At 38.1% G+C, this 25535-nt stretch overlaps 1 protein-coding gene across 7 annotated transcripts in view; it reads right to left on the minus strand.

The window, feature by feature from the left end:
- Pym (partner of Y14 and mago) overlaps positions 1 to 25535 on the minus strand; it is a 172552-nt gene that overhangs the window by 88797 nt on the left and 58220 nt on the right. For 4 of the 7 annotated variants that reach the window (XR_010859350.2, XR_010859352.2, XR_011017853.1 and 1 more), the window contains one exon: positions 9627 to 9982. The exons of 1 other annotated variant lie outside the window; for it this stretch is intronic. The gene's annotated coding sequence lies outside the window, so the exon portion shown is untranslated. Of the gene's footprint in view, positions 1 to 9626; positions 9983 to 20775; positions 20927 to 25535 lie in introns of those variants that run through there. 2 more of the 7 variants (XR_010859351.2, XR_011017855.1) reach the window with 1 other exon arrangement.

Genomic DNA, 25535 nt, shown 5'->3' on the forward strand with positions numbered 1-25535 from the left:
CAGGAAAGATTAAAAATGATCGGTTTATGATCAGAATAAGTACATCGAAAATCTACAGCCTGTTTCCAGTCATTCGACAGGATCAGGAATGGAATGAATAAAGCCCCATCTAGCGGCGACAATAGGAATTTTGCCGGCTGCCGAAGCACTACCCTGGGGCAATGATCGATGAATGATAAATGAAATGAAATATTGGACAGTGTTGCTGGAATGAATGATGACAGGGAAAACCGGAGTATCCGGAGAAAAACCTGTCCCGCCCCAGTTTTGTATAGCACGAATGTCACATGGAGTGACCGGGATTTGAACCACGGAACCCAGCTGTGAGAGGCCGGCGCGCTGCCGCCTGAGCAACGGAGGCTCCTTATAAGTACATTATGAACAGTAAAATCAATTGGCCTCACCTCCTTTCACACCCCACCGCCGTTAAGTTTATTTACCCCCCCCCCCCCAAAAAAAAGAAGGCGTGTTTCTTTATGTTTAAAGGAGATTCCAAACACCAATGTTCACGTCTATTACCTTCAGTTTAAAGATATAAGTATCCCCATAAAAATAATACTCTTTCTTTCACTTCCTTTCCCCCTCCTCGCCCCCCCCCCACTCCCAACATGAATTTTCCGGCAAAAAAAAAACTTGTTTCTTTAATACTAAAGGATCTTCTAAATACCAATTATCACGACTCTAACTCCTTCAGTTTTTGATTTATGCGTCCTCATGAAAGTAATTCAACTCCCTTTCACTCCCGCCCCCCAAGATGGTTTCACCCCGAAAACGCGTTTTTCTTTGTTTTAAAGGAGAGCCAAATACCAATGTTCACGTCTGTAACAACTTTAGTTTTTATTAGATGTATGTATTCTCATACAATTAAGTCAATTAATTTTTCAATTCTTTCACCTCCCGTCCCCCCTTCATTGGATTTTCCGAGAATACGTGTTTATTTACTTTTTAAAGCAGATACCAAATATCAAATTTCACGTCTGTAACATCTTCATTTTTGAGATACCAGTAGCCTAATTGAAAGAATTCAATACCATTTTCAGTCACTTTACACCCCCCCCCTCCACCCAAGTGGTATTTCCGAAAACTAAAAATACACGTTTCTTTATTTTTAATAGCGATTACGAAAATACCACTTTTCACACTTCTGTAACATGTTGAGTTTTTTGAGATATACTGTAGAAATTCTCATTGTAAAATTGCACCCATTTTTAGTTCCCCTTAAGTGGATTTTCCAAAAACAAATCACCTAATGTTTCTTTACATTTACAGGAGATTCCAAATACCCACTTTTTACGTCTGTAACATTTTAAGTTTCTCAGTTATTCTGTAGATATAGTCTTTCCAAAAATTCACCCCAAATTGTCACTCCTGTTTAACCGGCCTTAATTGGATTTTCAAAAAAAAAAAAAAAAAAAAAAAAAGAAAGGAATACGTGTTTCTTTATTTTTAAAGGAGATCCCATACACAAATTTTCAGTTCTGTAATATCTTCAGTTTCAGAGATACATGTACCCTCATTAAAGGTATTCAACCCATTATTCATCCTTTTACACCCCTCCTATTGGGATTTACAGAAAACAAAAAAATACGTGTTCCTTTATTTTTAAAGGAGATTCTAAATACCAATTTTTGCATCTGTAAACTTTTAAAGTTTAAATTTAAAAAATTCACCCCCCTTTTCACCGCACATTATTTGTATTTTCCAAAAACGAAAAAATACCTATTTCTTTATTTTTAAAGTAGATCCGGAATGCCAATTTTCAGGTCTGTAATATCTTCAGGTTCTGAAATATAAGTAGCCTCATTAAAGGCATTCAACCCCTTTTCCACTCTTTTCCACCCTTCCTATTGGGATTTTCCGAAAACTAAAAAATACGTGTTTCTTTATTTTAAAAGTAGATCCGAAATGCCAATTTTCAGGTCTGTAATATCTTCAGTTTCTGATATATATGTATCCTCATTAAAGGCATTCAACCCTTTTTTCACCCCTCCTATTGGGATTTCCCGAAAAAAAATAAAAATGTTTCTTTATTTTTACTGAAGATTCTAAATACCAATTTTTACATCTGTAAGCTTTCAAAGTTTTCAGATATAGATTCACTCATTTTAAAAATTCACCCCCCTTTTCACCCTCCCATTAATTGGATTTTCCAAAAACAAAAAATATGTGTTTATTTTTAAAAGAGACCAAAAGTACCAATTTTCAGGTCTGTAATGTCTTCAGTTTCTGAGATATACGTACCAGTATCCTGATTAAAGCCATTCAACCCCTTTTTCACTGTGTTTTCACCCCTCCTATTGGGATTTTCCAAAAACAAATACAGTTTCCTTATTTTTAAAGAAGATTCTAAATACCAATTTTTACATCTGTAAACTTTTAAAATTTTGAGATATACATACACTCATTTTAAAATTTCAATCCCCTTTTCACCCCTTTAGCGACAGAATATCCAAAAATCCTCTCTTAGCGAGCACTTACATCTTAATATGAATGTGTCCCCAAAAATTCATTTCTGTATGTCCAGTAGTTTTGGCTCGGTGATGATGAGTCAGTCAGTCAGTCAGTCAGTCAGGACAAGTTATTTTATATATATATATATAGATTATTAGATTTAGCTGATGGAGGGTCATTTTAGAATAAAATTTTTAAATAAGTATAATAAGGTAACAATCAGGATAAACCACCATATTAATATCAATAGTAATGTTAACAATAACAAAGTAACAAGAACCACAACGATAACTGGCAAGGTTCGGTTAACAGAATTAGCAAGAGCAAAGGTCAAGGTTTGGAAGGACGGAAGAAACTGGTAACCTGGAGAGGACATTAGAGGAATCTTATTTTGTATTTGAATGATGCATGGGGTGTGGAATATGTCAGTAACGGGTAGTAAGTTACCAAGAGTTAGGAGAGAGTGGAAGATAGAGCACTGATGTAAAGTCAGACACAGACAGAACACATGATCAACATGGCAGTGGCGTGTTGGGTGGAGGGGAACGTGTACAGGGAAATACCTTGGAAGAGTATTGCATTTGGTATAGCCATTGATTATTATATGTAACAAAGGTGGGAGAGCTGTAAATGGCTTCTCAGGTCAAATATACCCAGGTAGTTCCCAGATGATAGATTTAGTTATGTTCCTAAAAAGAGGAGTGTCTTAAAAATGAAAGTAAAAAAATTAAAAATACTATTTAGTTCAGATACGTTTGTCATAGCAGATGACCAAATAGGGGAACAAAAGTCAATAATGGGGAAAATATAGACGAAGTATAAATTTAAGACATTATTATCTTGAACTTCAGTGATCCCATAAAGAATGCCTACGCTACGCATAGTTTGGGATTTTGTTGACTAAATATAAGCCAAGGAGATCAGTTTACAGTCAATTATAACGTCTAGGTCTATTACCTGAGAAGCTTATTGCAGTGTTATTTCCCTGCATGGTTTAGGCAACATTCATTCCGTGCTTTATCAGTCAAAAGGATATTGTCATACACTTCTCTGTTTTTGGAGGGACATCGAGGAAAAGTGGTAAAGATGTCAACTCTGCACGCAGTATTATAGCATGTTCATATGCGAGGGGTGTTACGAGGTGAAGGAATGCAGAGTGCACATGCACAGACAGACTTTACAGTGTGCTTGTGCTAACATTCAACAAGCACACACTGACTGCTACTTTGTGAGTTGGGCCAATGACCTTCGATGTTAGGCCCCTTTAAACAACAAGCATCATCATCATCAACTTTGTGAGTTATTCTACAGCAGGGCCTCTCAAATGCCCAAAATCTCAGGTTGAGTGTGGTGCATTTTGCTTCTTATATTTCTTGTCCAACCTCTACTGTTAGACTTCCGCTATTTTCCAGTTTGCTGCAAGCAAGGGTTTTAGAAAAATCTAAAAGTGTATTCTCTAAGATGATATTCTTAAGGAGTGTCTGTGAAGTTAGCAAGGAGAGTATTGATCATGGACTTGAAATGTTAAAATTGATACGCAGGCTACCTAAATGTTACCTTTTAGGAAACACCACAACATGCATTACAAAATGCCAGACTCAGGTAGACTTAGCCGGGTTACAAGGCTTGATATGTAACACCTAGATATTAATTCTTCAGAAATTCGGTGGGCTTAGCACACTGATATGTGATAGCAACTTCTAGCTTAGTGAGGAAAACAATGGGAAACTATCTCATTCCTTACTTCCCTAGTAAACCTCTTCAGTGATGCCTAGGCCTCTAGAACAGCTAATGGTAGAGCTGTTGAGAACTGAAGATATAAAATTACAGGGGAAAAAACATACAGGATTTATCCTCAAACGGAACACTATAGACATTTACAGAAACATGCATTTCAGTGGACTTAGCACACTCATATTTAATAGCAACTTCTGGCTCGGTGAAGAAAGCAACAGAAAATTACCCCACTCTATTTCTCTAGTATGATGCATTGCAGTATGCCAGAAGCAGCTAGACTTAGCTAGGTTACAAGACTCAGCATATTATACATACAACTACAGGACATATTAAAAGAAATCCAAGGTTCCAGAAGTTTCTTGCTAGAGACCTCTCTCCATCGCCATAAGACCTATCTGTGTTGGTGCGACATAAAGCAAAAAAAAAAAAAAAAGACCTCTCTTACGTGTCAGTAAATCTATTGCTACATGGTCATACGATATTGCATACTGGTACAAACTTATTTTACGAGTGTTTCAGGTACGGAAGGTGCATTTTCTCTGATCTCAAAATTGTTTGTTAGTCCACAATGAGCAAGTATTCGAGTAATACGGCATCATACAAACCCGCGGTGATCAGTTACGCTGAAACATACAGGAATAGGGCAGTGGACCGCAAGTATTCAGTGTCCGAATGCCACATGTGCTACCGCGGTAACAGTGAAGTGCACTTCAAGCAACCAACAAGTCTCGCAAAGCATTTCGCGGACTAAAAAGCAGCAAGTTTCCGAAAGTAGGGGAGGATCCACTCAAATATATAATTTCGTTATGCAACGTTGGATATGCCATTTCTCACGAAATGCTGTATTTTACAGGACGAGAAATATCTGCTGCACATTAATTAGTGTCTCAGATTTGAAGGTTTGCCGAGGCTTGACGATAAATTGATGATAAAATCTTCGATGAAGAACAGCATCATGTCACAAAATGCTCAATGATTCCAACCAAAAAATAATCGGTTTTCATCGTTTTGTGATTGAGAAGCGTAAAGTGAAGGAATATTTGCTCTCCCAAAAAGGAACCACAGATCAGAGGCCAATCAGTTTCCGCATGTCACAAGGTCGAACAATCGATAAGAAAGGACATCAAGTGATATCGTATGCGCTACCGGAAGCGAAAAAAGAACAATGCACTGCAATGCTTGCTGTAACAGGTGACGGCAGAAAGTTTGTACCGTACGTTGTACTAAAAACAATGCCTAAAGTAAAATTTCCGCGAGGGATCCACGTTCATATCAAAGAAAAAGAATGGCTGGTCACGTCACTCATACAAGATTGGACATGAACTGTTTGGGGAAATATAGCAGTGGTCCCTCCTTCGATCCCTGGCACTTCTCATGTTTGAAAGTTTTCTTTCTTTGCCAGTATGTCATTATTATGTACTTACACTGTCCCCTTCAAATTTATTTTTTTTTTTTGCTAGGGGGCTTTACGTCGCACCGACACAGACAGGTCTTATGGCGACGATGGGATAGGAAAGGCCTAGGAGTTGGAAGGAAGCGGCCGTGGCCTTAATTAAGGTACAGCCCCAGCATTTGCCTGGTGTGAAAATGGGAAACCATCTTTAAGGCTCCTGACAGTGGGGTTCGAATCCACTATCTCCCGGATGCAAGCTCACAGCCGCGCGCCTCTACGCGCACCCTTCAAATTTAGCCTACAATGAACGCTTTACTGCGTATGAAAATAACAGGCTATCATTCCTTTGTTATGCATGATATATTTCAAGTTCAGTCTTACGAAGTCGTGTTCGCATGAATAAAACCGGTTTTTACCAGCCGGGGGAGAAGTATTGATTTTTCGATCGACCAGTCAGCTGTACCATGTGACCTAATTGGAAACTTACAAGGCCAAGGAAACGTGCAGCGCGTGTGGATTACTCTGGAGAATGTAATATCTAAAATTGTAGTAACCTATCAGGTGTAAGAACGATGTCCAAATACGAGACGATATGGTGACACACCCACCTGGGAAACACTTATATACTAGTGTTTTACGAAGAAACGCTCTCTTATACTCTGATATTTGGACGCTGTAATACGCCGATACTCTGATACCCCCCCCGACATAGTATTCGACGAGAAAAGCAGATTTTCGAAGGCTAATTTACGTACCGTTTCTTCAATAAATTCAACGTGATTGTGTGTGGAACACAGACTAAAATTCTGTGTTAGTTTCAGCTTTCACCTCACCAAGAAAGAAGAGAACCGCAATGTCTTCATTGAACTTCGCCAGGATGTTTCAACTACCATCTGAAGGAGAAACCTACAAGATTTCTTACCTGGACCTGGCTGTCATCATGATTAATTAAGATGTAGGCAACATCTAACATGGGGAGATAGCGACTGGAGCAGATTACCAGCAACATGTGAACGAGCAGTTCCAGAACATCGATGGAAATCCACTTCCATCAGACATTTAAGTACCAATTTATTTTTCCTGTTCATCTTTGTAGAAATAATACTTCCTTATTCATTAGTGGTAGTATTTCTATTAGATTTGTAAGTTTAGATGATATTTCCATTCTTCTTTCACATGGGCAACGGTAGACTTGTTACATTGCGAGTGTATGAGTTATTAGTTAGACTGTGTGTGTCTTCTAATATCACTCTAAATGTCCCAACCAACAGTTTAGTGTACTATTTAAAAATCATTGTCCTCACTGATAAATAATAATTAAATTTTGAGTGGATTTCAAATGTTGAAGTCGTGTGGGACAGATTTACGGCATATTTATTATGTTTAATATCAATGTAAATTTCATCTCGCGTATTTAGTTGGATTTCACACGTTAGTATCATCTGATCTATTGTGATACTCAGATTTACGTGGAAATAATATCCCGCACTAATAATAAAAATTATAGCTCGGGTTAAACAAAATATTCACGGTCATGAGTTTAAACGCTACTTGTTCTTATTGTGAAATGTTGATATGTGCTCAATTAAGTGGAATATGAGCCTGGAATACAGCGGAATCCTGACGGATCATTTATTGAATTTATTTGGGAAGTATGTGTTTGGTGAACTGTTGGAGCACATGTTAAATGATGTGTGTAAGATTTAAAGCAATAATAATTTTTCGTGATTCATGAACCACAGGTTCAAGGTGTTAATGTTTGACCTGTATTATGTGTGTGTTTGTAGTTTACAATTCTTCTAAATATTAAACTGCTGATATTTTTGTGACCAACGTTGTGAGAGCTTTATTATCTCTGAATAAGTGATCACCCATATTTTATCACGTTTCTGTGAGGGTCGTGAGCTGATATTTGACTGATACCGTCATCTTAAGATTCCATGAGCAGACAATAATAATCAAAATTTAATATTAAAATTCTAGAATTCGCTTGTAATATATGTAAATAATATTTGTGTCTCTTTTGTGTGAATGTGGAGTGAGTGTTGTACTGATTTAAATTGTTCTGTTATTTATTGAAATGTGGTTCTGACCTGGCCACGTGTTCACCATGTTGGGCCCAGGTTATTGTCAGCATTGTTTAGGATGATTTATTCTGTGTGAACTTAAACCTTTAGTGAATTCTATTTAAAATTTACATTGAGGCAACATTAAGGTACCAGACACAAATGAAAAAGTCTGTAGTATTTCACAAGTGAGGGCAAAGATTCCCATATGTGTCAAGATTGTAAAAGTCATTTTTAAGGGATCAGATGATGAGAATTAACTAATATCACGTGTTATTCTGTGAAATATTGAAGGAGTTTCGTGGAAATAATAATTATGAGAATGTAATTTAATAATAAGTCTGAAATAGACATGCTTTAATTAAAATTTTTATAGTAAATATTTTCAAAGCATAGTTCAGTGGAACTCACTCTAGATAGAGGTAATATTGTAAATGAAACTTGTCCACGAGTAGGACGACTTTATTATGATACATCTGACAGACTGTTGTGAAGTCAATGACGCCATAATTAATTTATTTAGAGAATGTAAAGTGTTTTTTTTTGTGTGTGAGAGTGTAGATGTTATCACAGAAGCACACGATGATCTAGGATAGCCCAGGATGGCATAGGATCGTTTAAGAGCCATGAAAGCTCCGTGATGTTTAATTTTCGCTTAACTTGTAAATAATTTTACCCTTATTAAGAGGTGATCCTCACAGCAAAAATTTAATTTCTTTATTTAAGCCAGATGTAGGCTAATAACAATTTGTTATGCATTCCCGTTAAAATTCAGCTTCGAAAGGGTAGGAGAACAATGGTGTTATATCTCAGGCAAATCGTAGAGAAGAATTTGAGTAAAAATCCATCAAGATTTGATTGTAAAAATTTGTTAATTTTGTGTTTAAGTGCCAGTTTATAAATAAATGTCAAACCTGTTGTTTTAAATGTTCTTTCTGTATTTGTCGTCAGTCCTTGTACCTTTCCTGCCTTTTAAAAGCAAGCAAAGCCAGACAGAGAACTGTCCGCGCCTGGGACTTTCGCTCTCCAGCTGAGCCTACCGGGAATAATGGGGGCAACATGAATTGTACTCTTATTAGTACATGTTTATTTCACTTCAGGTAGTATTGTCAGCTCATAACGCGAATAATATTTTCCAGTGTTGGTACTTCAAAACCACGTGTCCAACTTACCTGATGTACCCTATTTGACTTTTCAGGAAAAATCTCATGCTGTTTACACCAAATGATGATTAACTGCAAATGAGTTGAACCAATTGCATGTATATTATATTTGGTGTATCTTTTAAATGTAAATGAATTGTAAATTATTATTTTAATACCTGAATTTCTCGAATAATTTACGCATTCGAACTTTTCGCCTGTATTTTTCGTCAAAAAAGTGTGTTAATTACGTAAGAAAATACGGTACTATACATCATTTTTTGAAGTTCACATTGCATAATAATGTCAATTTCATGGCGGATTACTAGTTTCTTAGGATGAAACCTTCCTGTAACCTAAAATTTATTATAAAGAGCAAGGGTTGGTGTACACCTGGGAATCATTCTTGAAATCATGTTTGGACTTCATGGACTGAGTTAACTGATACACACACATTGTGGAGTAGTGAACTAATACTGGGCCATAACACACTTCACTATTTATTCAAAATAGAACAGCACACAACTCACAAACATGTCTTTCAATAGACACTTGCTTCATATCCAAGGCCAGGACAGAAAGATGCACAATTGCTGTGCACTGGACTCGGCAGATTACTGTCATGACGCCAATATGAAAAATATAGTGCGGCAGGTTCTTAGTTCAAATGCTTTTACTGTAGGTTAAAGCAAACACATCTTGCACTGCTCCACAAAGTGCGTTATAGAAATCAAAGGGTGTATGTGTAGTTAATACAACATACAGCCACATAATGAACTTACAAATGAATATTTCTTCTTCTGAGGCAATAAGACTACAACAAATAAAAAACTGAGCTCCAGCTGGAATTAATTACATTAAGAATGTTTATTTACATGAATATATTACATTCCATTTCATTGCGATCTTTAACAAAAATATGGTAGAGCTTGCCTCCTCCTAACCTCCTTTCTGTCTCTGTATTAAATACTGTGCAATAAACTCTGCTACAACTGCTGGCTTTTGTGATATATTCCTCTACAATTGTTGATTTTTATATGAAACTCCTCCTCATCAAGGTGAATGCACAATTTTTCATCTTCTAGAGCTTAATGGTGTAAAGCTGCAGGAGGGTTCAGGTTAATAGTCTTACAGGTCAACTGACTCAAGTATCAGGTACTTCAATGGTCTCAACCTCTCCAGTGACTGCCATTCTGCAACAAAGTAACACATAAGAATAAATAAAGGGCTGAGTGCAAGAACTATGTGCTGTAGTTCCAGTTATACTAATTTTACAAGAACTGATTATTTTTTAATGGCTATTATAATTCAAGGCATTAATACTTATACAGAATGCTAATATTACTGTAGCCAACCAGTGAATGGTTAAGTTTTATGCCTATTGTCCTTTGCGAAGGGATGCAAATCAGATGACACTACAAACTTCTCATATTTATATGAGTGGCATTTATTCTTTTTTGAGCACGACTTCATAAATATTACATTAACATGTGGACAAATTTGCTCATTAATACTGAACATCAAAATATTAAATTAGTTGTAAACTTTAACACCATATTCTTAAGAAACTGAACAAGATGTTGATAGAAAACTTAGTATTCAATGGTTACCAGAAGCTGTTAATCACTTTCTGAAGTGGTACCACTTATTCTAATTTTGCTGAACATTTTTTCATGAAGTTACTTCTCACCTCGACATGAATATTTCTACAAGCAGTACCACATCAATTAATTTATAAACTTGATTATTATAGTGGCTTTACGTCGCACCGACACAGATAGGTCTTATGGCGACGATGGGATAGGAAGGAAAGGCCTAGGAGTTGGAAGGAAGCGGCCATGGCATTAAGGAAGGTACAGCCCCAGCATTTACCTGGCATGAAAATGGGAAACCACGGAAAACCACCTTCAGGGCTGCCATGAGTGAGATTCGAACCCACTATCTCCCGGATGCAAGCTCACAGCCGCGCGCCTCTAACCACATGGCCAACTCGCCCGGTTAGAAACTTTAAATGGGACAGATTGTTCATACTGTTTTCTCTTCAAAGATTCTGGAAATAGGGAGTACACAGCCTTTGTTCACCATTGTAAACTATCCTGCAATAATGTGTGTGATTGTAACTCATATCACACCATACCTGTACACTCATTACTACTTCCACCACATTCCCCACACCCTGTTGGGGTCACGGGTATGAGCTGCGTCACACATGTGAAGTGGGTCCCATTCCATGGCAAAATGTCCTTCCAGACACCAACTAAGCATTAACTTCATAACCGCCTGGATTTGGTTAGAAAGCGAGTCCACAAGGTTGTAAAGGTACATCGCAGCCAGGTTAAGCCACTCGTTGAGGATCTCATCACACAATTCCACCAAATTTTGGGGAGGCTGATGTTTTAATTGCTGTCCCACAGATTTTCGATGGGGTTCAAGTCAGGTGATTTTGCAGGCCAATCGAGATGCAGAGGTGCCAACTGTTACGAATTTCCCCTCACGATTACGGCATTACGGTCAAAGGGTAAATTATAACAGAAAAGCGACATTATAAAGAAGATATAATTTCTATGGAAAAAATAAGGAAACAAGGAAAAATGAATATTTTCGATTCGAGCATTAGTACTCGTCTGTCTGCGTTTCAATGCTTGCAAGTTGGCAATGATACTTATTCCATCGTCACTTCCTTTTGCTACCAATGAACATTGTGAAATTGATTGTGAATGAAGGAACTCTACTCTGCTATTCTTCACTGAAAACTGTAATCTTGTATTATTGCAGTATTAAGTGTACCTGACAGTAAATCTCCCACAGAAAGAGTTTTCAGTGTTAATTGGGGAAAAAGAAGAAAAAAACAGAAGCACTTCAGACCTACAAAAATGACATCTGAACTGAAATCGGTTATTGTTGATAAGGTGAAAATGTCCTCACGGTGGGAAGGATGCTACGAGAAAAATCCCACACAAAAGCACCTGCTGCGTGGGAAACAAGCTAAAAAGAATATTTTATGACAGAACTAACTGGTAATGTGCAAATTTATTGTGTAATAGGATATATTTTAGAATAGATTGTTGTTGGGAAGGGCAAAGAGGGTGTCGTTTTCCAGAAGAGATGTGTGTGCTTTGGATTTGATTCCAACATTTTTTGGAGGGTAGGGGAGGGGGATTACGGAAAAGCCATTTCAAAGGTTGACACCTCTGGAGATGTAATAGGGTGGGTTACTTCTGTATAGTCTTTATCCTTCAAAGTGCCCCACAAATAGAAGTTGCAAGGTATTAAACCAGGAGTGACCTGGCCATAATCCTGCACTAATTATTCTGTCCCCAAAAACATAATGCACTGCATTCATTGAATTGTGAGCATTATGAGCTGTATTTCTTACTGGAAATACCCAACTGACATTTCCTGTTCAGTCATTTGAGGAAAAGTGTTCAATATTAACTCCATGTATTGATGAGGATTTATGGTGTCACTACTGGCTCTGTAATTCATTTAGTACTAATAGCACACGAAACTCCTCTTTTAACCCTTTGGATGCCGACCCATAATAGGGCATCATATGCATAGAATGCCAAGCATGTTTCAAGGGATTTTGCATAACTGTATAAAAAACATTATTTACATCTCAGTTTAAAATATATGGAGGTGAAATTTGGTATGTGAGCTTGATATACTCCAAGGAATATAAACATGTGACCTGCATTTCAAAAAACAAAATTTCATGGAATACTGTGCCAAAAAATGTTATTTTTTTATTTTTTAAAAGAAAAAATAATAATTTGAAATTAATTAGCACATTTTACACTAAATAAAAAGTGACTAAGTGAAGATATTTAATCTTAACTCTTGTCTGGGATCATATATACCAATTTATATTGTTAATGTAGGTCTACTTTCCAATTTATAAACTAATTTTCAAAAACATTGAACATGTGGAGAAAAAGACACCAACAGTGTAACCTGTCAATGATTGGATATTTTATGAATTTTTGGAGAGTAATAGTAATTATTTGAAGAGAACTGTGTCCAGTAGCAGTGTTTGTTACTACAGAACAGTTCATAAGATCAGAACAACATACAAAATCGTCCAACTCGTTGGCTGAATGGTCAGCGCACTGGTCTTCGGTTCAGAGGGTCCCTGGTTCGATTCCCGACGGGGTCGGGATTTTAACCTTCATTGGTTAATTCCAATGGCCCGGGGGCTGGGTGTTTGTGCTGTCCCCAACATCCCTGCAACTCACACACCACACACAACACTATCCTCCACTACAATAACACGCAGTGACCTACACATGGCAGATGCCGCCCAACCTCATCGGAGGGTCTGCCTTACAAGGGCTGCACTCGGCTAGAAATAGCCACACGAAATTAAATATTAACATACAAAATCAACTAATAGTGTCAGGAATGAAAGTGTAAAGAACAGATTGAAATATTATATGGGTGGAGCATCAGATTGAGGAAGGCCTACATGGGTCCTGGGATTTCATAAAAATGGTGGGGATAGACAACATTACTTTCAGGGAATATGCATTCAATCCAACAATCAGCTAATATACTGTCACTGTCGTTTTCTTTAGCACTGTCACTGTAACTCTTTGACATTGCATGAAATGTTGTAAGCCCATTAGCCAATGGCACGGCTCCATCATTCTCTGGTGCGCTATCTAAAGACCCAGAAACATCATAATAATGACCTTTACTAAAATTACAGTCACTTACATCTTCAAAGCAACCCAAAAGTTCCTCAATTTCTTCTCCCGAAATAGGCCTATGTGACGTCATGCCTTGTGATAAATGTACTATTTACAATTTTACTACGACCTAAATAAATTGCTATGTAACTATAACTACAGTAGAAATAATAATAATAAACTTAATATATTACAATAAATAACACAAAATTTTAGAAAAAGATCACAACACGCGGACAAAAACAAGGAGGCTGCCATATTGGATCAGAGACGTCAAGCGCTCATAGATCATACACTCACAATTGACGAGTAAACTAGCAGAAATGAAGCTATGTCAGTGCCATCTAATGATATAAGAAGGAATTACAAACATTCTACCTCATTTCTACTTGATTTGTAGCGCAATCTAGCACCTTACTGCATAACTACACCACTTATAAGAGGGTGCCGATGGAATCGGCATCCTGGCGATTTTCGTACAGAATGTAAGAGCCGATGCATCGGCATCTTGGCATTGTAAGAGTTAAGGTCATGAAGTGCAGGTTAACGAATTAAGTCTCAGATTCTCACGTGACCAATACCGGTTATTGTGTGAATTTTTGTATCTGTACAAATGAAATCACATCTCTTTAGAAAACAGCACTAATTAAGGATTTATTACATCACTGTGGAAAGACTGAAGAAACAGACTGAATAATGTCTTTTTCCAACTAGATCTCTTAGGCTTAAGCTATGCATTCAGTGAGAGGCTTAAATTTGTTTTCTTGCCACCCACCATGCAGAAGAATATAAAACTCACTTTGCTGAGCCAGTTTCCTTAAAGGTCTTTTATGGGGGATCACTCAAGTCACACAAATATCCTAAACTTTTCATCAGTTAAGGCAGTTATATAACTTATTTTGTTTAGCACTGAAACCACAGTTTTGAATTTATTGATAATTTTCTTAATTCTATAATGCATTGGCACCTGCACTCCAGGAAATTGTTCACAGAATTCTCTTCTCTCCCTCCCGGCAGATCCATATTTCAAAAATCTACAGCACACGAAAATCCACTTTTCAACAGTGAATTAATTCAGAAGTCATGAAACGCCCTAAGCAGATAAATTACTGTTGCATTAGAAGGAGGCCATTCCATCATTCACTTGCCCAGGCACAGAACACTGAACTGACTGAGACTCACACTGCATATCATAAGATAGTCCCATTGACACATGAAACGTTACTTGCACTGCTCGGTGAAGGTTGAAATTCTGCTTGATGATGATGACGCTTGTTGTTTTAAGGGGCCTAACATCGAAGGTCATCGGCCCCTTTAAATTCTGGGCAATTATTTATTAGAGGGGGCTCCTTGGGTGTTCATTGCAATAAACAAGGCATATTTAAGAATAGTTAGTCCTCTTTGACTACACTCAAGTCAGATGAATGCTACTACCCTGTTTGGTTATCAAATCAGCTGTAGTGTAAAGCTCACTAAGAAAAACTATTAACCTGAGTACCGGGCTGAGTAGCTCAGTCGGTAACGGCATTGGCTTCATGAGCCCAAGTTGGAAGGTTTGACCCTGGCTCTGTTTGGTGGTATTCGAAGGTCCTCAAATATGTCAGTCCTATGTCGATAGACTTACTGTCACATAAAAGAACTCCCACTGCACAAAATTCCGGTACCTCAGCATCTCCATAAACCATCAAATTAGTTAATGGGACATAAAACCAATAACATTATTATTATCAGTAACACTGGCCTGCGAAGATTTTCTGGCAAAAGTCATTGTATGTGATATATGTTACATTTAGTGTCGTTATGTAAAACATAATACCCGTTGTTTCATATCATGCACAGATATGTCACAAGTACGTCTAATGTTTATGCTAATGGAGCTTCCTTGTTGTAAATGAGGTTTGGACGGGTTGTATGGAATGCAGGTATGAACATGTCTGAATAATAATAATAATAATAATAATAATAATAATAATAATAATAATAATCATATGGCCTCAGCTACCGTGTGCAGACATTTCAATTTGACGCCATTTGGCTGTCTGCTTGTCAATTTCGACGTTCCGTTTTACTCTAGGCCCACTAGATGGCAGACCGAGTAAACCGAAACTCTCTTGGGCGTCTATAGCTGAGATTTAATGAATTTTGTCGGGTAAACACCAAATGTGTCACCAGAGATCTTTTACATGCCGACATTGTACGACATGGAGTGTCGAATGGACTTTTATCCGCCCTTCAAAAATCCGACTACCTCTGCCGGGTTTGAACCCGCTATCTTGGGATCCGGAGGCCGACACTCTACCACTGCTCCACAGAGGCAGCTAACATGTCTGAGAGAAAATATTGCATGTGCTCTGTTTTGGAGAGGGAGTAGGTAATCATACAGGAAAACTGGAAGAACAATTACAACAGTTGCAGTTCGTGCATATGCAATGTTAGACAAGGTCAAAATGCCAAGATCGCGTTTCTCCGTATTCTGAGATGAGAATCTGAGAACGTGTGTCACGCCTTTGTCTAAAAGTTACAACATGCACTTGAAGTCGATTGAGTGAATAAGTGAGTTAGTTTGTGTTAAAATGGCAAGTGGCAGTGATGTTCAGAGGTGAAAATGTGTGAACAATCCCAACTCTTTCTGTTATATATGTGGCCAGTATACAATTAAAGGCCAGAAGCAAAATATTATGCCATTTACCCGATATTCCTGTCCCAAAACCACCAATACAGTTACCAAGAGTGTGGGTTCGTCATCTTCAAGTGCGGAGGATGGTGGTGGTGATACCTTTCGGATGTTGAGGATAAAACTCCACCTCTTTATAATCAGTGTTACGTAAATGTTTTGGTGCGTGACCTAGGTCTCACTATAGAAAAGAGTGAACTTTTAGGATCAAGATTAAAAGAGCAATTTTTTACTTCCTGGGACAAATTCACATTGTTACAGAAATCGGGAGGAAGAATTCCGGCAGTTTCTTGTTCACAAAGACAAATTTGTGTTTTGCTGTGATACACCTGGCTTGATTCGTAGTCTTGGAACTATTTACCAAGCAAAGGACTGGCGTCTACTTATTGATACCAGTAAAAGAAGTCTCAAAGGTGTTCTCCACAATGGAAATAAACTTGCTTCAGTGCCAGTCGCCCGTTCAACATCTCTTCGTGAAAACTATCACAATTTATCTATGGTGTTGCAGAAACTGAATTACAATGAACACAGATGGTTACTCTGCTGTGATTTAAAAGTGTGCGGTATCACATTAGGACAGCAAAGAAGATATACACAGTTTCCGTGTTTTCTGTTTGAGTGGGACTCTCGGGACAGGGATCGTCACTGGTTAGTGTCTGAGTGACCCAAGAGGAAACAATTCATGCCTGGAGAAAAAACATTGTAAATCGTCCATTAATTAATCGTCAAAGTGTGTTATTGCCCCCTTTACACATTAAATTGGGAATTATGAAGCAGTACGTGAAGAGTTTGGATGGAGGCAGTCCCTGCTTTTGGTACCTCTGTCAGAAATTTCCAGAACTGTCGGACGGCAAAATTAAGGAAGGTGTTTTTGACGGCCCCCAAATTCGGAAGATTATGAAGGAGCCGGCATTCAGTACGACGAACGAAACACAGCTTCAGGCATGGGAATCGTCCAAGGATGTTTGTAGCAAATTCCTGGGTAATATTAAAGATGTCAACTACCAACAGATTGTGGAAACCATGCTGTAAAACTTCCAGAAATTGGGTTGCCATATGAGCTTAAAATTACATTTCCTGTATAGTCATCTGGATTATTTTCCTGCAAATTTAGGAGCATTCAGCGAGGAACATGGCCAGCGCTTCCATCAGGATCTAAAAGAAATGGAATGAAGGTATCCGGGACGATGGGACGTCTCCATGATGTCAGATTACTGTTGGTGTCTAGTGCGAGATAACACTACTGAAGAAAATCGCAAATCAATACAGCGTTCATTCACATGAAGGTGCAGCAAACAATGTTCTTGTAGTGAGATTCATACATTCTGGCAATGAACATGTTATTTTTTGTATATTTGTTGCAATTTGATAATGTCCCATTATTTTTTGTTTTTTAAAATCACATATATTCTCTATTATGGTCTTATTCGATCGAAATTACAATACGTCAAATTTGGATTTCAAATAGCAAAACAGATATATGTGATAGATAAAAACGGTTTACGTATTTGAAATCAGCACACCTAAATTAGGGTAAATCACCTCTTCAACCTTTCGCCGGAGAGAATTTCTTTTTCGCAGGCCGGCGCTGCACAATATCTTTAAGAAAGCTAGTTGGATCCATCATGATATGTTTCTCCTTCGGAGATAATATCAAAGTGTTCAAAAGCTTATATTTTCTTTCAACTGCACCAGTTGCTATTCCATTCTAATAGCAAAATCCTTTTTTGCACAATTTATTTCATGTAGGCAAATTGTAATCCTGTACAAATACATACATTGATGAGAATCCCTCCATGAGACTTTTGTCGCTGCAGTTGAATGTACTGCACAGTTACCACTAAGATCATCTTCTTTTATTATTTGCTATACCTCAAGAAACTTTTTTCTGCTCATCCCAGGTATATCTAGGACCGCTGGAACAATCTTGGCTCACTATGGGTTCTGGCTGGGATTTTAAGGCCAATGTTGTTCCGCGATTTTTCAGCCAAAATTTTCTCAGTTCCTCAAAGATTTCAGATCAGGCTGTCGAATAGGAAACCATCTGCCAAAGCAATGCACCAATCACTTCAATACCATTAAATGAACATAACATTTTTGTGACAATATCAATGTTCAGATTACCAGAATACTTCAAAACACGCATGCAGAGGCAGTTACTCTTGGTGGAACAAGTTCATTTTCTAAACTGCAAGCCTCTCACATTCTGTTTGCTTGATTTATTTATTTTTGCTCTTGCTGTACAACACACTAAGATCCTATGGCAATGATGGGATAGGATTGGAACGGAAGTGACCATGGCCTTTACAGCCCCAGTATTCGCATGGTCTGAAAAATGGGAAACAATGGAAATCCACCTTCTGGGCTGTCAACAGCAGGGTTTTAAATATACCACCACCCAAACCCAAGCTATTAGCTACACGGCCAAGACTGTGCAACCAAATGGCTTGGTTATCTTTATTTCTTTTCCAATCTATAGGCTACTGTCGGGGCTCTCTCCAGAATTCTTTCCCAGATAGCTAGCATGGAGAAGTAGTCGATTGGAGTTGAGTAGAAGGCGATTGTGAAATGTTTGGTAACTATTAAAATGCATATAAACATTCACCTACGATCAAAGAAGCCGAGCAGCAGCAATTTTAGAGAAGCAAGTAGAAGAAAAAACAGCCGTCCGTGCAACTTGTTAGCTTACGTTGGCTAAACCCCTGAAGATACATCTATACTATGAGAGTAAGAATTAATAATAATAATGTTATTTGTTTTATGTCCCACTAACTACTCTTTTACGGTTTTCGGAGACACCGAGGTGCCGGAATTTAGTCCCGCAGGAGTTCTTTTACATGCCAGTAAATCTACCGACACGAGTCTGACGTATTTGAGCTCCTTCAAATACCACCGGACTGAGCCAGGATCGAACCTGCCAAGTTGGGGTCAGAAGGCCAGCGCCTTAACCGTCTGAGCCACTCAGCCCGGCAGGATAAGAATTGTTCGGCATAATTTGTACCCAAAAAAAGCTTCAAAAGCATATATCTATAACACACAGCCCACTAACTGTTTATGCCACAGTTTGCAGTAAAAAACAATGAATTAAAAAAAAAAATCAATGAATTAGTTAATCCTTATGAAAATAAATTGTTTATTAACCTCAAGTAACTAATGTAGATTAAAATTTCATTTAAAGTACATACAGTAATTTTTGTGTCTACTTCTGGACATTTAACAGTTTATTTTTTCACACAATCTCCATTCTGAAGTATGAAAATGTAAATGAACAGGTTCAGAGTGAATGAGTAGATTGCAATCCAGCCTCTTACCCACGGTATCAACGGCTTCAGCCAGCAGCTAACAGTCAAGTTAACCCTTAACTATGGATGTACATTTTCAGTGACATCAACATGGACGTGAGGTCACAGAGACCGCATCAAAATTAATGTGACTACAGAAGGGACGGTTAATGAAATTGCTAGCCGTTTTCAATTGAATAATTACACCTTATTCAACACAAAACTACAACATTTTCTATTTGTTAATTTCTAGAAGCCTCACACCTTCAGATTACAGTTGCAGCAATTTTCGTTACTCACAATGCACTGATCCATTTAAGCACACATATCCTTTAAACTATCAACAAAACTGGATCCTAACTTGGGTATTAAAGATGTTTGATATCCACTGCACTGAAAATTAACCACACGAGATTGATCTCTTGTTGGGGTGGAAACTGCAAGCACTGAACTTGGCCCTCAATGTTACTCTCACTCAACACTTTTGAAGCAGATCTTTCTTGAATACTCCAAGCATACTGGTTTTACACATCTGTAGCACTTGTAATGTTTTCCCCTTCTTTGCTGGTGAGCACAGACGACAAGTTATCCGCTTTTCAAGCTTCTCCTCAGCAATGTTGATATGCTGCTCAGGGATGTTCAAAATTTTAAAGACAGCGCCTCGAATATCTCTGGGATTTGATAATCATCTTAATATGTGTGGCCAAGTGAGTTGAGCAGCAAGTTCTTTCATAAAATGTTGCCTGGTCATTTGGGGGCACTCGCGATAGGACTGATGCAAGATATTTGCATTCACAGCTGCAATAACGACAGTACGGAAGAAGACTGCCATTGGCACACATGCCAACTGTTAAAAGTAAACAATCAGGAGAAATTTGGCAGTGAATCGGGACGTATTAAGCCATCACTAATATCAAAATATGTATTAATTCAATACATTAACAACACTATTTGGCCTACATATATATATATTTTATTATTTATATGTGAATACTAAATACTGGACATTCCTGAAATTTAGGAACATGTGACTTCTCATCCTTCAACATGCTGATCACATGATGATGATTGTTGTTTAAAGCGGCCTAACATCTAGGTCATGATCACATTATGACTAATTGTTGTTCAACACACCCACAAGCTGACTTTACAATCCTCAGAAACTCGGAAGTAAACTTTTGCTGATAGCACTTGCCTTGCTGAATTGATTTTAAGGTTAAAAGTTTCTCCAAGGTTTGTTCAGACAGCAAGGATTGAACCGTGTTTTTGTCTTTATGACTCTGCTAAAAAATCCTTTCACATTCTGCACTGCTATGTGGAACTGATAATATAACAAGCATCACCTTAGAGCAAGCGATTCCAACTGAGGTGCTCCCACAGCCCCGGCTGGCCACGGCAGCAGCCCCTGCGCAGTGCTCGAGCACCGTTGAGGTGGTGGTGGAAGGAGGGGAAGTGGCAGAGGCAGAACAACAGATCGTCAAGTCAGCGCGCAGCCTATGAAAACAATATTATTTATGATAGTTCTGTGAACACATAAACACACAATTTATTCTGTACATACATTGCATTTGCCTTAATGCACATTTAGCATTTAAGTCGACTGTTGACATCGTTTTGCGGCAACTAGTGTAATTTACCAATATTGGGTGCAATAGATTTGGCAGTAGAAATTCTAAGTCAGCATTAGACAGAGAAGTCCCAGTTCTCCATTTATTTAAATTCAGAACTGAAAACATCTGTTCGCATGCATACGTTGTACCGAACATTGACGTAAATTTTAAGGCAAGTGCTTGAAGTCTAGGAAATTCTTGCGGTTAAACACATTTGTAACAGGAACTTAAATCTCCGCTGTAGTGGTAGTACCTGTCCTTTAGGATTGCATCACACTGCAGTTTTATTAGCGCTGTTTGGAAATATGATGGTGATTTTTCAAGACGCGCTGAAAATGGGGACATAAATATTTCAAGTTGAGGTGCCATATCATTCATTTCTTTGAATCGGGCACTGAATTCAGAGTGCAAAGTCTGTAACAATGTCTGATAGTCTCCAAGATTTTCATAAGTAGACAAATGTAATGATTTTAATAAAGAAAAACTGTCAAAATTTCCGGCTTCAAGTTGACTTTTCAATAACAAACTCTGCATTTTAAAAGCCTTAATTCTATCACACATGGTGCTAATCAATTTGTTTCTCCCTTGCAATAAACTGTTTAAATAATTCAAATAAGGCGTTATGTCTCCCATGAAAGTGAGGTCAGCTACCCATTGTTTATTCCGCTAAGTTGGTAGTGGGGAAACTTTCATCTCCATGAACAGAGCAAATTCTTAATTATTTTAAATAAGCTTGCTAGCACGTTCGCGCAAGTTAACCAGCGCACAATAAAATAAAAAGGAATGTCGCTACATTTTGCCTCGAGATCTTTTAAAAATTCTTTGAACTGCCGCTGGTTCAAACATTGCTTTCTGCAGAAATTTACACATTTTGACACAGTATCCATAACAGATTTAAAGTTCCGAAAGTTCTTTGCGCATAATTGTTTTTGATCTAAAACACAATGTACCGATAATACTGGAGGTAACACAGCATCGCGCACCTTCGTTTTTGATGCGGCCTGTAAAACCTTGCTCTCCCGATGACTTCGCTGGTGCTCCGTCCGTAGTGACGCTACACAGATTTCCGAATGATAAGCCCATATCGTTCATTGCGTCTTCATCCCTTCAACAGCTGCAAATATATCTGCACCAGTGGTAGTATCTTTGAGGGGAATGATGTCCAGTAGTTCCTCAGTTATAGCGAAATCCTTTTCGACTCCCCCGACGAAAATAGACAGCTGTGCCGTATCACTTTTGTCAGTAGTCTCATCGAGAGCAATCGAGTACTTCTGGAAAGTGCCGCATTTGTTCCGGAATTGCTCTTTCTAGTCGGCACCAAGTTCCTGTACACGATGAGAGATATTTTTATTTTTTTAACAAGCTTTAACAAGTGGGCCACAGCACGTGGACACAATAATTCCGAGCACTCTATTAAACATTCTTTACAAATTCACCATCAATAAATTTGAAATTTTCAGAGCAACAATAGCCCATGACTTGCTCGAACTGCGCCTTCTAAAGTGTTGGGTTCAAGTATCCGTGGGACAAGGAGATAAAATAATTATCTTTGGGTTTACCTAGCAGCACCTCTAAATCTAATTCTAAACAGTTCTTAATAATACAATCCAAAAAACGAAAACAAATCCCTTAAATTGCACGTAAAACAATTCCTAATGAGTAAGTTATTACTTATCTCTGAAGAACTTGGCAGTTCTGATCTTAACTTTGCATTTACTGTAGTTCAGTTCTTGCTGCACTAACAATGTCATCATAGATTGAAATCTGTTTATTGTTGTAGTGCAGTCGAACGGTTGAAGACTTTACGCTTAAAATGACATGACAAATTAAACATTGAGCTTTCCCTTCGGTATTGAGAACAAAATATGAATCCACCCATGAAGGATTAAACAAAATATTTAACAAAGGAGAAACCAATTGCTCCGCTATCCGTTCTACCAAATAGTTTCTACTGAGAATCACACACACCGCGCGCGCACACGTACACACACACACACACACACACACACACACACACACACACACACACACACACACACACACACACACACACACACACACACACAGAGAGAGAGAGAGAGAGAGAGAGAGAATGAATGTACTGTCTCTTACGCACACATGCACCAGCACTGCACGGGGTAGGTGGGGAAGGAGGGGAACAGTGCTGCTGAGTGCAGCGCTGGTGCACCCCAGCACGAAGTGCTTGAGTTGGAAAGGCCTCCCTTAGAGAGTTTGTCATATTTAACACGTTCCGTGCGGTTCGGGTCACCATGTGCCCCGAAACGTGTTGCTCTTATCCGTCGGCGTGAACTTCCCAAAACTGCGAAGTAAGTAACTATGTCCTAGTTAAGAATTTCCGTTAACTAATGGCAACATAGTGTTCCAATTGAAGTAAAGGATTGAGGCATACTGCTAGTTTTGATCGGCCCATCGGTGACCCGAAGGAAGTTTTTTTTCATCTTCCATTCATATCGCTTCGGGTTACCCTGAGTCCCGATTGTTGTCTGACCCATATTTTTACATGGGAATCGCTTGGCGCGATTACAGTGAATGAAGCCTAGAGTGTTGCTGCCCCTAGATGGTAGATTGTTGGTTAAGGAGTACCACCCTTCTGATATCTGCTTTCTGCATTGCTCTTAGGTAAGCGAATAGAGGTTACTGGAGTAGTTATTGACATATTTGTTATCTTCCGTAGATAATATTTACAAGCAATTTCACGTCCTTTATTTGTTATCTTCCGTAGATAATATTTACAAGCAATTTCACGTCCTTTTTAGGTATGGAGCCTCCACATTCTGACACACCGGTGGCACGGAAAAGAAAGAGGGTTAGGATAGCACTGGATCCCGGACGAATTGTTCATTATTTGGAACAAAGTGACAACAGTATGAAAATAATTAACATAGGCTTCTCATATTCCAATAAAAACTGATCAATGAACGAGAATCTAACAATTAATTCCGGGATCATTTCTGTTTCACGCAATTGTTGAATCAGAACACTGTCGCACAGGTAAATACGCTGGAATGTCTCCTCAACAATGACGCACACAAGTGCACATGCATTGCTCAGGATTTCATACTAGGGAGTAAACAAAGTGAATTTCGTCAGGTCACCGGTGACCCGAACCGATAATAACTAAAGGCAGCATCGGGTCACCGGTGGGCCGATACGACGTAACATTAAGTCATCGAAATTCACTGCCGCAGGGAACGTGTTAAGTACACCATCAGCTGATTTCATCTGACCTAGCAATGCTCACTAAACATCAATTCTTTGTTTTGCAACGTCTGTTTCTTCGAGCTTAAAGTTACAGAATTGGGAGTACAGAATATCAGTGTCTTTATCTAAATGTTCCGTTTCGCTAGTCAGAATTTTTGGAAACTTGTTAATGAAAAATCTAAGGCTAGAAAATGATGACAATCCTTACTAACAATTTGGAACTTCTGCCATAATTAAAACTTCATCTTTGAATTAAAATCTGTGTACCATGTAGTCACATGATGAAGAGAAACACTTTCTAACAGACTTTAAGAATATGCACTTTTCCTCAGACTTCAAAGTGTTCTACAATGCTTATTGAAGATAAAAGGTTTCCACCTATTCAATACATTGACAGTGATTCAATTAAGACATCACATATTTATTATAAACATTATGGTGTACATTATGGTCCCGGTTTTGGCATCTTGCGTGCCACCATCAGCCATTGAGAAAATTATTGCAAGGTATATTGGATGAATACATAAACTTTTAGTACAATATAAAATATATACACATCGGGCGAGTTGGCCGTGCGCGTAGAGGCGCGCGGCTGTGAGCTTGCATCCGGGAGATAGTAGGTTCGAATCCCACTATCGGCAGCCCTGAAGATGGTTTTCCGTGGTTTCCCATTTTCACACCAGGCAAATGCTGGGGCTGTACCTTAATTAAGGCCACGGCCGTTTCCTTCCAACTCCTAGGCCTTTCCTATCCCATCGTCGCCATAAGACCTATCTGTGTCGGTGCGACGTAAAGCCCCTAGCAAAAAAAAAAAAAAAAAATATATACAGAGCATACTATTCTGATTAGCGAGTCTTACTTTTATATATATACATTAAAATATATTTGACTAAGTAGCAAAGACCAATTAATCTTTAGAAAGTTAAATATGTCTTCAAACACAACATTATCTTGTATGTCAAAAATTTTTGTTAATAGTTAAAAATGTCTGTAATTGGCCTAGAAAGGTACAAGGAGTTCCTTATAAAATTTATCATTAGTCCTTCAATAACATCTGACGTGTTGAATACATAGTTTCTAGAACTTTGTTCTTTGGTTAACGTATGAGTTGTACGTTTTAATGTAAAACTGTTTCTCACAATATATAATTATAAGATTAATATCATAAAATTTTCCTTCATATTTAAAATATCAGTCTTAAAACCTCTAGTTCTTGATATGATTTAAGCTTGAACTCTGCATTCATAATATTGTTCAAAAAGTAAAATTGT

The sequence above is a fragment of the Anabrus simplex genome, chromosome 2 (genome assembly GCF_040414725.1).
Source record: "Anabrus simplex isolate iqAnaSimp1 chromosome 2, ASM4041472v1, whole genome shotgun sequence".
Taxonomy (NCBI): Eukaryota; Metazoa; Arthropoda; class Insecta; order Orthoptera; family Tettigoniidae; genus Anabrus; species Anabrus simplex.